The 17,158-nt window shown below is 48.2% G+C and overlaps 1 protein-coding gene across 4 annotated transcripts in view; it reads right to left on the bottom strand.

Moving 5' to 3' along the window:
• The window catches only part of SYNGAP1 (synaptic Ras GTPase activating protein 1), a 758,031-nt gene that overhangs the window by 704,342 nt on the left and 36,531 nt on the right, over window positions 1–17,158 (bottom strand). The gene's annotated exons all lie outside the window — the stretch shown is intronic.

Genomic DNA, 17,158 nt, shown 5'->3' with positions numbered 1-17,158 from the left:
TAGGCTGAGCCCTGTGCAAAGTCGGTTTGGCTGAACCCTGTTCAAAGTTGGTTAGGCTGAGCCCTGTGCAGAGTTGGTTAGGCTGAGCCCTGTGCAGAGCCGGTTAGGCTGAGCCCTGTGTAGAGCCGGTTAGGCAGAGCCCTGTGCAGAGCTGGTAAGGCGGAGCCCTGTGGAGAGCTGGTTAGGCGGAGCCCTGTGGAGAGCTGGTTAGGCGGAGCCCTGTGCAGAGTCGGTTAGGCTGAGCCCTATGCAGAGCCGGTTAGGCTGAGTCCTGTGCAGAGCCGGTTATGCTGAGCCCTGTGCAGAGCCAGTAAGGCTGAGCCCTGTGCAGAGCCAGTAAGGCTGAGCCCTGTGCAGAGCTGGGTAGGCTGAGCCCTGTGCAGAGCTGGTTAGGCTGAGCCCTGTGCAGAGTCAGTTCGGCTGAGGCCTATGTGGCATTGGTTAGGTTGAGACCTGTGTGGCGAGGATTAGGCTAAGGCCTGTGCAGTGTTGCTTAGCCTGAGGCCTGGGCAGCGTAGGCTAGGCTGAGGCATGTGCGCTGTTGGTTAGGCTGAGACTTATACGCTGTTGGTTAAGCTGAGACTCATGCAGGATTGCTTAGGCTGAGACCTGAGCAGCTTTTGTTAGGTTGAGGCCTGTGCAGTGTTGCTTAGGCTGAGGCCTGTGCGGTGTTGTGTGCCGTTGGTTAGGCTGAGACCTGTGTGGCACTGCTTAGGCTGAGGCCTGTGCGGTGTGGCTTAGGCTGAGGCCTGTGTGGCATGGCTAAGGCTGAGGCCTTTGCGGCCTGGCTGAGGCCTGTGCGGGGTGGCTTAGGCTGAGGCCTGTGCGGCGTGGCTTACGCTGAGGCCTATGCGGCGTGGCTTAGGCTGAGGCCTTTGCGGCGTGACTTAGGCTGAGGCCTGTGCGGCGTGGCTTAAGCTGAGGCCTTTGCGGCGTGGCGCCTGTGCGGCGTGGCTTAGGCGGAGGCCTGTGCAGCGTGGCTTAGGCTGAGGCCTGTGTGGCGTGGCTTAAGCTGAGGCCTGTGCGGCGTGGCTTAGGCTGAGGCCTGTGCGGCGTGGCTTAGGCTGAGGCCTGTGCGGCGTGGCTTAGGCTGAGGCCTGTGCGGCATGGCTTAGGCCGAGGCCTTTGCGGCGTGGCTTAGGCTGAGGCCTGTGCGGCGTGGCTTAGGCTGAGGCCTGTGCGGCGTGGCTGAGGCCTTTGGGGTGTGGCTGAGGCCTTTGGGGTGTGGCTTAGGCTGAGGCCTGTGCGGTGTGGCTTAGGCTGAGGCCTGTGCGGCGTGGCTTAGGCTGAGGCCTGTGCGGCGTGGCTGAGGCCTTTGCGGCGTGGCTGAGGACTTTGGGGTGTGGCTTATGCTGAGGCCTGTGTGGCGTGGCTTAGGCTGAGGCCTTTGCAGCGTGGCTTAGGCTGAGGCCTGCGCGGCGTGGCTTAGGCTGAGGCCTGTGCGGCGTGGCTGAGGCCTTTGGGGTATGGCTTTGGCTGAGGCCTGTGCGGCGTGGCTTAGGCTGAGGCTTGTGCGGTGTGGCTTAGGCTGAGGCCTGTGCGGCGTGGCTTAGGCTGAGGCCTGTGCGGCGTGGCTGATGCCTTTGGGGTGTGGCTTAGGCTGAGGCCTGTGCGGCGTGGCTTAGGCTGAGGCCTGTGCGGCGTGGCTTAGGCTGAGGCCTGTGCGGCGTGGCTGAGCCGGTGCAGTGTTGCTTAGGCTGAGGCCTGTGCAGTGTTGCTTAGGCTGAGGTCTGTGTCGTTCTGCTGACGCCTGTGCGGCGTTGGCTAGGCTGAGGCCTCTGCGGCATTGGCTAGGCTGAGGCCTGTGCAGCATTGGCTGTGCTGTGACTTGTGCAGCATTGGCTAGGCTGAGGCCTGTGCAGCATTGGCTAGGCTGAGGCCTGTGCAGCATTGGCTAGGCTGTGACCTGTGAGGTGTGTCTTAGGCTGAGGCCTGTGCCGTGCTGCTGGGGCCACAGCGTGCCACTGAGGCTGAGGCCTGTGTAGAGTTGCTTAGGCTGAGGCCTGTTCTGTCCTGCTGACTCCTGTGCTGTGCCGCTGAGGCAGAAACCTGTGAGGTGTTGCTTAGTGCTGTGTGAGATGAGCGAGGAGCCCTGTCTGGGTTTTTCTTCCGGTGTGCACCGCTCCGGCGCCCCCGGGCTCCTCGCCTCATCTCACCTCTCGTCTGTTGACATCCCTGCTCGCACAGATGAGGGCTGCTCTGTTCCCGGTGGAGGGTGCTGGCGCTGTCTGCCGCCAGGGAGGGACACCTCTGGTGCTGAGGCTCCTCAAAGACATGGAGGGGCAGGAGGCTGCGCCCACCTGCCACAGGAGGTCGGTGCACTGGGCGTCCGCCTGGGACAGGAGTGATTCACTGCAGCGCTGGGATATTTATAGACAAAGAAGGAAGGGTGGGGGAGAGATACAGGAGGAGGGCAGTGTGTGAGGGCAGAGAGGGGCTCGGACAGAGGGGTGGGGGAGAGAGACAGGAGGAGGGCAGTGTGTGAGGGCAGAGAGGGGCTCGGACAGCCGGACAGAGGGGTGGGGGAGAGAGACAGAAGGAGGGCAGTGTGTGAGGGCAGTGTGTGAGAGCAGAGAGGGGCTCGGACAGAGGGGTGGGGGAGAGAGACAGGAGGAGGGCAGTGTGTGAGGGCAGTGTGTGAGGGCAGAGAGGGGCTCGGGCAGCCGGACAGAGGGGTGGGGGAGAGAGACAGGAGGAGGGCAGTGTGTGAGGGCAGAGAGGGGCTCGGACAGAGGGGTGGGGGAGAGAGACAGGAGGAGGGCAGTGTGTGAGGGCAGAGAGGGGCTCGGGCAGCCGGACAGAGGGGTGGGGGAGAGAGACAGAAGGATGGGAGTGTGTGAGGGCAGAGAGGGGCTCGGGCAGCCGGACAGAGGAGTGGGGAGAGAGACAGAAGGAGGGCAGTGTGTGAGGGCAGTGTGTGAGGGCAGACAGGGGCTCGGGCAACCGGACAGAGGGGTGGGGTGAGAGACAGAAGGAGGGCAGTGTGTGAGGGCAGTGTGTGAGGGCAGAGAGGGGCTCGGGCACTCAATGAAAAAACAACGAACCCCATATAAAGTTAATGCAACTCAATGGAACAGAAATGTACCTCAATGAAAGGTTAGTGCAGTGAATGGAAAGCCATGAAACCCAATACAAATCCATTGGGACTCATTGAAAAGGCAGTGCTGCCAATGATAACCTAATGTGGACCAATATCAGGTCAACAGAACTCAATGAATATTATATAGCGCGAACTCGACAACATGGCATGAGCACAATTTACATTACAGAAGAACACATTCATTTGTGGTAGGCACGGGGAGACAAAGCGATTTGCCTGGGATCACAGGATGTTGAGCTGATGCCGAGATTCGAACGTAGCTCCCCAGCTCTAAAGTTCGCAATTCTAGAACTTGTGGCGGGAGGTGTGTCTAAAAGTGTATGTTGGTGCTGGCCATCAATGAGAGAGACCTGTGCATTTTTCAAATCGGTGGTGAAAAAGTATGAGTATGTTGCTGGAGATGTGGGCCGCCGTGCCACCAATGTACTTACCGGGGGAGGGTAAACACCCATTATTCCGCAACTTTCTTTCCGCATACCATCACTCCGCATACTTTCATTACGAAAGTACCATGACTCCGCAATGCCATTATAACGCACGGCATTACATTTCATATGCTTTTACCACGCATACATTTACAACGAAATTCGTTGTAAATGCATGAATGGTAAAAGCATGTTTTTTTTTAAATGTTTGGATAAGGTAAGTATGGGTGTAGAGGTATATGTTTTGGGGTACTGAGGTATATGTTTTGGGGTGTTTGGGTATTTTAAGGGTTCAGATATAGTTTTGGGTTATGGGGTACAGGGGTAGTTTTAGAGTTTAGGGATAGGTATGGGTTTTGGGGTACAGGGGTATTTTTAGGGTTCAGGGCTAGGTTTGGGTTTTGGGGTACAGGGGTATTTTAAGGGTTCAGGGCTAGGTTTGGGTTTTGGGGTACAGGGGTATTTTAGGATTCAGGGGTAGGTTTGGGTTTTGGGGTACAGGAGTATTTTTAGGGTTCAGGGCTAGGTTTGGGTTTTGGGGTACGGGGTATTTTTAGGATTCAGGGGTAGGTTTGTGTTTTGAGGTACAGGGGTATTTATAGGGTTCATGGCTAGGTTTGGGGGTACAGGGGTATTTTTAGGGTTTAGGGATAGGTTTGGGTTTTGGGGTACATGGTATATTTATAGGGTTAAGATGGGTTAGTGTTTAAGGGTATTGGGGTATTTTGAGTAAGGGTGGGTTATGATTATGGGGTACAGAGGTATTTAAAGGGAGCAGGGTGGACACCCGCAGCTGGAATGTACAGAACCTGGGAAGAAAAAACAATGAAATATTGGGCACAACGCTCGCTTTTTTGTTTCCGTAATCCCGCGCCCCCCACACGCCCCCAGCACACGCCCACAGCACACGATATGAGACATGGCATGAAGGGCGGAACGTACCACACGCCCCCAGCGTTTGTCACGCCCCCAGCACACGCCCACAGCACAACAAAGACACGCCCACAAGGGACTACTTTGCTGCCACGGTTCTTTTACCTTTTAAATGTATATGGTGGGCGTCTGCATAGCCTATGTCCTTCTGCTGCAACTGCCCTTTCCAACGCTGTATTGGGTGTTGTGATTGGTGCTGTGGTTCCTGAGATTACCCGCCTCAAAGGTTTGGGCTCTCTCTTTATTATATTAGTATAGATTATGGCTGTGGCTCTCTCACTCATCAACTAATGCAAAAGAGTCCATGGAGGTCTCCAGGCTAAGACCTTCAGCAAACTACCAATAGCCCAAAAGTTTGCTGCTCAACTCACTCTTACCTCGAAGGGCTCCAATCACATCGCCCAGCTTTAAAATGACTCAGCTGGGTGCCAGTCAAATTAAATGTCGAATTTAAAACCCTCTGATGGCATATTAAGCCTTGCCCTCACTACCAAGTACATTTCCAAACCTTTCTTTCCCTACATCCTTAATACACACCTATAGTTAGCCTCCAAACTGCACCTCACAATTCCCATTACTGTCTGGGGCACGTCTCTACATCATGAAGGCTCCACCCTCTGGATCTCCTTAACACTACATCATCATCATCGTGGAATCAACATCAGATCCTATTGATAGCAACTGAAGCCCTAACTCTTGCCACAAGTGTGTGCCTTAATTATGTTTAATTGACCTTTAGATCCTCTTTTCCCTCTTCCAGTCCATCTAGCACTCTGTAGTTCCTTTACTCGCATGAGTGTCTTGGGAAAAACAACACAATGAAAGAAACAAACAGAATGGCACTTAATTAAAAGTCACTGCCACTTAGTGAAAATCTCTAATGGAGTCTAATACAATGCAATTGGAACTACAAAGATGCAAGTGGAACTCAATTAAACACCAATGAAACTTAAAACAAAGCAGGGAAACTCAACAAAAATATAATGGATTTCAAGAAACAAACAATGACATTAAATAAAAATCAAAGTAAGTTAAACAAGATGTTCCTTAACACCTTCTTTATTGTAAAACCAGAGAATAGGAACTGTTTGAAAGGCAAAAGGCCAGATGTACAAAGCATTTTTGCATTCGCAAATGTAAATGTACCGATATGTATAGAGCGCACAGCTACTTCCCGCCTTAGGAACCCTTCCTGGTTTTCCCTGTGAGTGTCCACTCCTGGGCACCCCCAGTGTGAAACCAGGCATCCCAGCGCTTTTGGGGCCGTTGTGGAGATTAAGCAAGCTATTGCCCAGAGCCACAGAGTGGGACCCATGATTAGAATAGGCACCGAGGCAGGAATTATCGGGTCCAAGGAAATTGAAGCCCAAGACCCGCCGAGGCGGGTATTGAACCCTGGTCCCGGGCCAGACCTCTGCATCAGGGTCTGCCGCTCTAACCATTTGAGCCACACTTCTCCTTTTTTCAAATGTACAAAATCTGATTCAGTAACTTGTTACTGAATCGCATTTTGCATTTGTGATTCATAATTTGGATGGTAGTTGTTTAGGGTGTACCTTCCAAATACCGAATCGGTAGGTTATATATTACTGTTTGGCAACCGAATTCCAATCACAAAACAGTCATTCTTTGTTACTAGTTTAAAACTGTTGGTAACCCATTTACAAAGTGCAAAGGGATGCTCAGGCAGTGCCTGGGAGCCAGCGGTTTTTCTCCAACTTGGCTGTGCAAAACAGCTGGGTTAGAGAAATAGAACTGCGCAGACTAGCTCCCCTTTATTAGGCAGAGGCAGGGGTATCGGGGCAGGGTAGAGAAGAGAGCAGCGGGTACATTGGAACCACCCAGAGGACACCGAACAGAGCATGTCAACACCACAAGCAGGCCCTAGCAAACCTTAACTCTAGTAATAAAACGAAGTGACCACGTGTTCGCGGCCTCAACTACAAGTATCGAATATTGAAATATGACCATTGTACCAACATCAAAAGTAGACGTATTTGGATTGAGAAAAGACATTTTTGATTTTTATCAAAGGTGAGATTGAAGGGTGTTTTTTGCTAATAAGGAAATGGAACACGTGGAAATTGAGAGGAACACAGGCCCCGTCAGAAAATATGCCCCATGAGTGTTTGGCCTGTGAGCAAGCATTGACAAAGGACCTTGACACTCTGAGAGACAAACCAACTAAACACAAGTGGAACGAGGCTTTAGGAGAACATGGCAAACTTGATTCTGTGATCATCATGCCCCTGATAAGGATAGAGCCAAGATAATAATGCCCGTCCAGATATATTGGGAAGAAAGTCTCAGACAACTACATGACACTAGGAATTACAGAAAACTAGAGAGACCCTCAAAAGACATCATGGAGGATGTGGAATACTGTGTAAAAAATGCAGAACAGAACAAATGGATCATCAAACAGCAAGAAGAATTCCTCCTTGAAAAACAACCACCAGTTCCTTATTTATATATCATCCCAAAAGTGCACAAAGGAAAGATTGCACTTCCCGGGAGAACAATTGTTTCTGGAATTGGCTCAGTAGTGGAAGCACTATGAAGTCTGTTGATCACTTCTTCCGGCCACGCATCACCCAGATGCCATGGTGAATGAAAGATACAAACAAGCATTTGCAATTCAATAGGTATCTAATTTACGCGAGACCTATTGCATTGCAAATGGTTTGTAAATTGGCATCATAGACAACGGGAGAGAGGGCAGGGGGGATAAGGTATGGACAACGGGTGGATGGGGAGGAGAGGAGAAGGCGCAGACAACAGGAGGCAGGGCAGGGAGGGGAAAAGAAGGCACGGACAACAGGAGGGAGGATGAAAGGGGGAAGAAGGTACCAAAGCGCACATTTATCTGGTCTGTCTCCTGCGGCGGGCACAGGCTCCAAAAGGAAAGAGTACACACTCTGTGTAACAACCAAGTAAAGGGGCCAGTAGCCATGGGAGGATACAAATGATGACATGGCTATACTAAGGAGGGACTAACAAGCCTCATAATGCTCATAATCAATCAGATTACGCTCGACCTAAAACTATGGTAAAAATTCTGGAAGGCATCAGGTTTGATCCGTCAATACTGGGAGCTTGAGATGTGGAATCATTATACACCGGGAGTCACTGATAGTAACAGAAGAACTATTGACAGCAACAATCTGGAACTCCATCACGCCCATAGATTTCACTCTAGATTGTGCTCACACGGCACTGGCTCGCAACTTCTTCAAATTTGAGAATGAGTTGTTTTCCTACAAACTCATGCCACTTCTAAGGGCAGCATATTTGCCACAAGTTTAGCATGCCTGCATGTTCATCACTTTGAAACAGATTATATGCTTAACCATGCCAACCCCTTTAAGAAACACACTCTGGTAAGGAAACCATATATAGATTATATTTTTGTAATCTGGGGAGCCACCAATAAACAGGCTAAGGAATTTTCAAGATAGATCAACTTCATCAATCGGTACTTCAAGTTCAGTATCACTAGGAGCAAGGAAGAGATCTCATACTTGGATCTACTGATAAAGACGCAAGATGATACATTGAGATGTGAAGTATATTACAAAAACACGGAGAGGAACAGTCTTCTCGATTTTGACAGTTTCCATCCAAGGTTACTCTGTGAAAATGTATCAGTCGAGCACTTTCTGAGACTCAGACAGGAGTGTACCAAGAAACGGGATTTTGATACACATGCTGATAAATTCACTATCAAACTTTTGGAGCAACAGTACCCGCTAAAAATCATAAAGGAGGCAGAAAAAAGAGCTGGGAACAACTCTTGCGATCAACTGCTACAATCTTCCAGTAGACGGCCAACGGACCACCTTGTATGTGTTACCACGTATGGGGAACCCTCGAATCAATGAAGAGAATCATCAATAAGCATTGAAAGACTCTCAATTAACGATCACTGACCTTTGAAAAACCAATGTTCTCTTTCAAGAGCTGCAAGTCACTAAAAGAAAACTGGTACAAACCCAACCAAAAATCATCCTATCAATACTTGGGCAAACCTATGGAATAAACCCAGCATTTCTGGGCATTCCCCTTGTGGTGACTGTAACATATACTCGCTTACGGAAAGCAGCAAACAAATTGACCTTGGTTTGAAAATGCTTTGTGCTCTGAAATACCATACCAATTGTGAATTAAATAATATGGTATACATTATGATTTGTAGCTGCGGTCTCAAGTATGTTGGGATGACAACAAGAAAAGTGAAGCAGAGAATTAATGAACATCGTAACACATTTAGATGTAAAAATGACGAAACTAAACTGATGAGATTTTCTCTCAGTGAGAATGGTTTCAGATGGTATGTTAGGGACAAATGTTGTGAGTTCAAGCACAAATATGGAGAGTACATTATGCCAATTTGAACAACTATCGATTTAGCGCTTGCAAACATTTGAGAATGGCTTAAACGATGCGGTGTCATGGATTCAGGTCTAGATTACTACCTACACAATCCGAGCACATAAGAGGAGCCCTTATCCCACTCTTTCCATTACAAGTCCACATTGCAAATTCCCAATGAGTCCATCTGGTACCATAACACCAAGCTATCAATCTAGAAGATTTCAGAAGAAAACTTTTCCATTCCCGAAAGTGACTTAATTCCATTGTCCTACTATACAATATGGACTCAGAACATAATGAATTGCATAATTACCATGGCACAGCTCTAACCGGCACCTCTAGGCATAACACAAACTTCATTGAGGGTCATTGGATTGATGTGTTATGATTAAGTCAGCATTGTTCTCTTAATAGGCCAAAAATGTGACAAATATAAAAGGTTTCCAAAAGATCTGTAAGATTACCACTATGGCCTTTAGTAAGTTAAGATACATGCATATCAGCAACCCTCATCTCGCGAATGAAAATAGTGTATTTCATATTCATATTAGAGTGAAATACTGCCTCATCACAGATTCTATGTCAGGACTGGAGGCAAGGATTATGCCTTCTTTCTTCACTTTATTATTACAGCAGCCATCACTTTAAAGATAAATAGAAACTACATTGCCCATGAACACTTGGGAAAAAAATATAGTGAGAAAACATCCATCCGGAGAACAGCCTTATAATGTCCAATGAGGAGGCCCATAGCCGCAACATAGTCCTTCCTCACTGGCCCTTCACCCTCTTTCTTCGCTGCTGCTCAGCGGAGATAAGTACCTCATCTTTCAGTGTTGTTCTGTTTATGGTGTTAACTCTGCTTTACTTGCAATATTTACAGTTAAATGACTTGCTTTGTTCACGCGGCGCCACCGCGTCTGTTGTGGTGCATGTTTTCGTGAGTTTTTGCTTCTACGTGGCCTGTCCTGGTGCTGCTCGTGGTGCGAACCTCCCGCCGCTAGATGGCGCTGGAGGCGGCGCATGACCGCGGCATGCTCGTTTGAATGCCACGCTGGAGTCAGTAAGCCGATCGAGCCGCGTTTGAAGCTCAAGGCCGATCGTGCTCTGCTTTGTTTACCTCTCTGCTGCCCGCGAGCAAACAGTTTGGCAGCAGAGTCTGTATAGCTTTTTTGTGACACCCTTCTGGGTCTGTATTGTTAGGCCCCAGAGGCCTGAGGGGACACTATCCCAGGCCGTCCCCACATGTAGATATTGCAACAGCACAAAGCCCCCTCAAATTTGGCGAGGCATTCACATAAGTTTAGGCTGACACCCAGCCCCCCCCCCCCCAAATAATAATAAGGCTTATCACCTCTGTACAAGGACTTGTGGTCTGTCACCCAGACCCCCTTTCTTAGCCTCTGTATTTCTTGCTAATCCTCCATTAAACCATGGACTATGAGGAGGAATCCCAAGGGATGGAAGACCCTTTGCCGACCTACCTTGGGATGATGACTTTTATGAGGCAATGGGTGCCTCAATTTATCGAGCAGTGGTGGAGACCATGACCACGTTGGAGGAGAGACTCTCCGGCCAGATTGCTCAGGCCTTTGGGAAATTGAACCCTCAGCTCCTGCCCACATGAGGCCTCAGGGGTTTCCCCATCAGGGGAAATGGCGCCAACCCCTCCAAGCGGGCCTGCGATTCGGAGGTGGACTTGGATGCCTTTGACAGGCTTTCCTGGCCTTCCAACCTGTCTTGCCTGTAGGAGATTAGAGTTTCCCTCCTCCTGTTGATGCGGTCCCTCCCAATGCTGCAGGGGATGCAGATGATGATCCCGGTCCCTCCAGACCGGGGCTCCCCTCCCACCCCTCCTAGGGCACGTAAGACATGCTCGATTCTAACAACATCATTCACACCGGGTCCTCCAAATGGGCCCCGGCTGATAAAGTCGGCATTTATGTGGCGGGGCACATTCGTAGGCCGCTGGAGAAGGAGTCCCGTAATTGCCTCCGGGCTGGGTGCCCCTGACCCTCTCTAGAGGGGAAAGTGGCCCTCACCCCGGAGACTGACCACGTATCGCCACCTTCTTGCAAAAGTTCATAAGAGATCCCAACAAGGGAATTGATAGGTACTGGTGGGCATGCCAGGACAAGCTCCTGGACACTTTGGGCCCTCTCACAAAAATTCTGGACATGGCCGAAGAGGCCAAATAGACAGGCTCCTTAATTTCTGCTGCAACATTTTCGGGGTGGGCACAAAGGACCATTATTTTCTTGGGCAATGCAAATTGCTCCCTGTCCACGGAGTGTCACCGCTCCCTTCTGATTAAGGTGGACCCCAACCTGGGTTACCTGGCGGATTTGGAGACAGGAGCCATTGTGCAGGGAGGACTCTTCAAGGAGCCATTTGTCAAGGAGCTAGGAAAATTTGTCACTATCTTTACCTCCCTTAACAAAGCCCAAACTTCCATTAGGAAAGTGTTCACTCTTGTTTTCCACGGGGCCGGTCGAGGTAGGGGCCGATCGACAGGCCGCCCGCACACCTGAACCCTCCAAAAAGGGCAAGGCTCCAGGCAGTACTAGGACCAGTACCGGTTTGGGAATTTTTGTCCCATGAGTGGATGCGGTGGCAAAGGCCAAGGATACTGAGGAGCCGCAATCTCCTCAAGACCCAGTGAGTGTTCTCCCTTCTTCCCGATTAAAAGTAGAGGGCGGCTGGCAAATTTTTTCCAGGCCTGGATTTCCATTACAGGGTACGCGCGGGTCCTCCAGACAGTTCAAGGATTCCACATAGAGTATCTTGGGGAGCCCTCCCAGCAGACCCCGCCTCATCCAGTTCTCACAGCGAGAGGCCGCCCTGATAGACAAGGAAGCGCATCCCTCTTCACCCAAGGCACTATTTCCGTTTCATCTCCTCATCCCAGGAGGTTCATCAGCAATATTTTTCTAGTAGAAAATGGGGGTCAAAGGCTGGTGATAAACCTCACCGAGTTCAACGAGTGGCTAGTTTACCGCCTCTTCAAAATGGAGGGCATTCTCCTCCTCAGGGATGTCCTACGGCCATTGGATTGGATGGTTCAGCTGGACCACAAAGACGCCTACCGGGTTATTCTGATTTTCCTGCCTCGCCAGCGGTTTCTCCAGTTCATATGGCAGCAACAGATGAAGAAATGTTCTGCTCTTCCATTCGGCCTATCTTCAGCCCCTTGGTGCTTCACTAAGGTCCTCAGGCCAGTGGTAGAATACATGAGGGCTAGAGTTATACGAATGATCGTGTACTTGGACAATCTGCTCTTAATGGGCCCATGCCAGCTGTTGACCCACCTCTGAATGGTGGTGGATCTATTTCAGAGCTTAGGCTTTGTGGTCGACGAGAAGAAGTCACTCTTAATGCCTTCTCAGAGTTTGACCTTTCTGGGGTTTGTAATAGACTCCACCTCATCCACTCTAAGTCTTCCTTCCAGCTCAGACGTACACTCACCAAACATCAGGTTTCTCTCGACTGCTGGCTCAGGTAGTGAGCCTCCTCTCTGCATCAGTTCATGCCATCTTCCAGGAACCTCTCCACTATCGAGCCCTGCAGCGTCTGAAGGCTACTTACCTACGCAGAGGATACCCCTACTCTCACAAAGTTTTTCTGTCTGAAGAGGTTCGAGGAGAAATCCACTGGTGGTTAGACCACATGGAGGCTTGTGGTCTCCAGAGGAACGGAAGTTACACATTAACTGTTTGGAACTTCTAGCAGGTTCCTTTGCGGGCCGCTGTTGGACGAGAGATTTGATCCAGTCATGCATCCTTCTGAAGATGGACAACATCTTGCCAGTCCGCTATATCAACCACTTAAGGGGCACTCGGTCCAAAGCACTCTCGGATCTCGCCGCAGGTTTTTGGAAATATTGCCTGAAACATCAGGTATCGTCACAGCAGAGTACTTGCCTGGGCGGGAGAACCAAGAGGTGGACTTCTAGTCTCGCAACTTCAGGGATTCCAGTATTTGGAAGCTCGACCCGGAGATCTTTGCAATGTTGAATGACCGTTGGGGTCCATTGTCAGTGAACCTTTTTGCCTCTAGACTGGACCACCAGCTGCCTTGCTTCTTCAGCTGGAGGCTGGATCCACTAGCTGTGGCCACGGATGCCTTCCTCCAGGACTGGAGCCAGGAGAAGGGGTACGCTTTTCCCCCCTTTGCAATGACCACAAGGACGACAGCCCAGATCCGGAGACAATGGGCAGAGGTGGTTCTGCTCATCCCTCTTTGGAGCTCGCAAGTTTGGTTTCCAGTTCTTCTGGAACTTCCTTGGGATTCTCCAATCCTACTCCTCCAATTTCCAACTCTCCTCTTGAGTCCCGACAATGTTACCCATCCACTGATACAGGGGAACTCGTTGTGGCTCATGGCGTGGCGGATTACAGGGGACGATGGGAGGTCCCAGGCCTTTCGGAAATGGCTGAAGCCTTCATATCCAAGGCTTCGGCGGACAATATTGTCAAAAGATACAGATGGCCCAGTTGGTGTATGCAACGTCTTAATCCCCTGGATGCAGGTGTAGTGAACATTCTGAATTTTCTAGCACATCTAGCTTCTAGCGGCATGGCTTACAGATCGGTAAACACCTTTTGGTCTGCCATTTCAGCCGGCCATATACTGATTAATGATGTGGCGGTGGGTGAGCGCCCCCTAGTTTGCAGATTGTTACGAGGTATCAGGCTCTCTTTACCTCCGGAGCCCCGCTACTCTGCCCTTTGCGATGTAAACCAAGTTCTCAACTTGTTCCACTCCTGGCAGTCGAAGCGTTTTCTGTCCAGAATGGAATTGTCTGCTAAACTGGCTATGCTGCTCTGTCTGGTCTCTTGCCACCACGTCTCAGACGTGAGGGCATTAGACAACACGAGTAGGATGTTCTCCCCTAATGGGGTAACAGCCACACTCCACAGAAGAATGAAATGCCACACAAGAGTTATCACATACCCAGAATTCACGGACTCTCCTAAGCTTTCATCATCCTATGCCTGAAGGCTTATGAGGAAATGACGGAGAAATTCCGTCCTCTGGGAGAGTGACAGCTCCTCATTGCACTACGTAAACCTTTTAAGGTGGATTCTTCCCCCACCATAGCTAGGTGGGTTAGATGGGTGATGTGGGAGGCTGGCATTAGCATTCGAGATTTTGGGGCCCACTCGGTATGAGGTGCAATGGCCTCTAAGGCATTTGGCTTGGGTGCCCGTTTGGAGGATATTCTCAACATGCAGATTGGTCTTCGGACTCTACCATTAAGAGGTTTTACTTCAAGCTGGTGCTGGACATAACTCACCTCATGGCGAGCAGGTTGTAAACTAGCATAATCCTCGCCTCCAGTGCTGACATAGAATGAAAAATGTCCTAGCTATCGTAACAGAAAGTTTTAATTCTATTAGGGACTCGGAGGCGAGGATTATCCTGCCCGTTCCATAGCAAGATCGCCCTCCCCGTATATGAGTAAATAATCCTGCTTGACTCTAAAGTTGGTTTTTGTTTGACTCATTTGGTTTGTTTGCACAATAACTACATTCACTGCATTTTCGATTAGCAGGCTTTAGTAGTTCGAGCTGGTGACAATGCACCCTTGCCTTTTTAGTATCTGATGCAAATATACAGAATTCATGAAAGGGATCCAACGGTTGACTTCAACCGACGAAAGAGGGTGAAAGGATAGGGAGGAAGGACTATATTGAGGCCATGGGCCATCTGATTGGACATTATAAGACTGTTCTCCGGTTGGATGTTTTCTCACCACATTTTTTCCCAAGTGTTCATGGGAAATGTAGTTTATGTTGATCTTTAAAGTGATGTCTGCTGTAATAATAAAGTGAAAGAAGAAGGCATAATCCTCGCCTCAGAGTCCTTAATAAAATTGAAGCTTTCCGTTACGATAGCTAGGAACTTTTTCATTCTTGGACTCAGAGGGCCATATATACAGATTTGATTGAAGCACACATTTTAAGACGTTCTTCCCATCATCAGGATGATGGACTACAATTCCCATGACAAGGCTCGGGTATGGAGTCCTGATGCAGCGTGATGACGTGGCCCAACGCCTATTCCAGCGACCACATCCATCATGTGTGACCTTGCACCAAACACCGAGGCATCGTTTATATCAGACTGATGAGCAATCAGTAGGTTGTTTACAGCTCCCTACCGATGACGAGGTAAGGAGACAGCGAGCCAAGTTACAACGCATAATGGCTACTTTCCAGACACTACGATAGGGTTGCCATACATGGGCTTGCTGATTTGATACTGTTACTGTTGGGGCAAACTATTATACAGTGGTCCAGAGAGTCACCTTATAAGCAAGGCGTAGGTCCCAAATGCACGTACAAGTGATGCATGGTGACTTCCGCATTTTAAGATGAATTACACCATAATGTACTAATCATGACAAGTACTTTCGACAAAACTCATAAAAGAATTTCGTACGATGGGTGCTTTTTGGCACAGTCTCTACAAAGTTACTGGGCATGATGTGACATTTTCATCTAGAGAGGTTCTAACCAAAAAACACCTTTTCACGAAACAGGCTGTTTTAAACATCAGAGTATTCATCATTTTAATGGCAAACTAGCCACTCTTAAACCCGCCGAAAGAGTGAGACCAGTTATGGAACATTCGCCTACAATTACATATGTAAGTGCCAAAATCAGGGTACGCTCAACTGAATCTAACAGGTGCAATCTTAAATGCGACTCCTCCGTTTCATGTAACATTTGTGTTTCTGTTCAGTTTCAATGTAATATGTTGTCCTGGTCATTCAACAAATTGGATGTGTCCGTTTTGAAAATTCAATCTATTGACAGTGTTGATAAATATATATCTTCTCCTGCAATGTGGCATTTTGAAAAAAGTGAGTGACTACAGGACGAAGCCCCCGTCAGGTCCTTGACCCATAGGAAGGATACGTGAGAGAAGTGAATGAGAGTATGCAGACAAGCATAAACACAAGTTTGCCAAACTATGCTATATTTAGGCTATCCGGTTTTAGGTTTAAACCTATAATAACTGATAAAACCCCACCAAAAGTAAAATAGCCCTCACCGGTGTAAACATATAAACACTGAAAAAACACCTTTGCAACAACAAACTACGTGCCATTCATAGAAAGGATAAGATGAGTGAAAGAGTCATTTTTATTTCTTCCTGAAGGGGCCAATTCAATGTGTCTTTTTTAATAGAAGGTAGCATCAAGAAAGACGGGGCTAATGTTATCCTGCTTGAGTTTTGTTGTTTAGGGATGTCACTAAAACTTTGTCTCTTCTTCCTTCTGCTTTTTTCAGTTTTATGGTCTTTAGTCTAAAGATGCAGTGTTTAGAAGCATGTTTTATGTCTTATTTAGTTTTTTTATAAACTGAAAAGAATCGGGAAATATCAAAATCATATTTGAAATGTTGGTTACATTTGATTTCACTGATAGGTAAAATGGCTGGTTTCATAAGAATCTTTCCTAATATGTACCATCATATTTACCCACAGACAGAGAATGGGTGAAATCCTTTGATACATCAGCCCCCTTTTCTAGTGAGTCAGTATTGATTGTAAGTGAATTGCCAAACACCCCAGTCTTTAAACATTCAATGTAAGATGTAGTGACAGGTATATGTGAAAAGAATGTTGTCACCAAGCATCTGAGATAGTGGTGAAAACATGACACCAGGCGTTTGGTAAACAGGTAACGCAGTGTCACTTAGAATGCTGCTGAAAAAAGTTCATTCCAAGTTCAATAAAGACTGGAGTGATATTGTTAGTATTTGCAGCAATTCAGCTACATATATGAAAACGTTGTATGATGGCCTGTCAAAATCGATACCTGAGCTGAAGTGCTTCCCTGTAAGAGATCCTTGTCACTTGCTAGATGGTATGCTGAAAGGATCTTTACAATCTTCAGAGTTAATGCTATTGGCTTTGTAGTCCATTCTGGTGCAGTAAAAATGTATTTGGACATCATATACCCTGTGCATACGCTACCTATGCACATGCACGATCATTGCAGAAAGCAAGCAATAATTAAAATTAAATTAAAATTCCATTAACACCGGAAAAACACTGTTTCTGTTGTTTTTAATGGTGCGAATATGTGTAACCACTGATAAACACTGTTTTAAAGGTATTGAAAAAACTGGAAAAAACCCACCAGAATTTACCTGAAAAGTGAAAACAGGAAAGCCTACCATGCACTTTGGTCACAAAAATGAGATTGCTGTGGTTTTGTAGCGTCCACTGGTCATACGTGTGCTTTGTCACACAATTGCAAATGATTACAAAGGAATATATTCATCTTTATGTCTCTGCAGGTTCCATAATACTA

This window comes from Lissotriton helveticus, chromosome 5_1, assembly GCF_964261635.1.
Source record: "Lissotriton helveticus chromosome 5_1, aLisHel1.1, whole genome shotgun sequence".
Taxonomy (NCBI): domain Eukaryota; kingdom Metazoa; phylum Chordata; class Amphibia; order Caudata; family Salamandridae; genus Lissotriton; species Lissotriton helveticus.
This window is presented reverse-complemented; position numbering and strand designations above follow the sequence as displayed.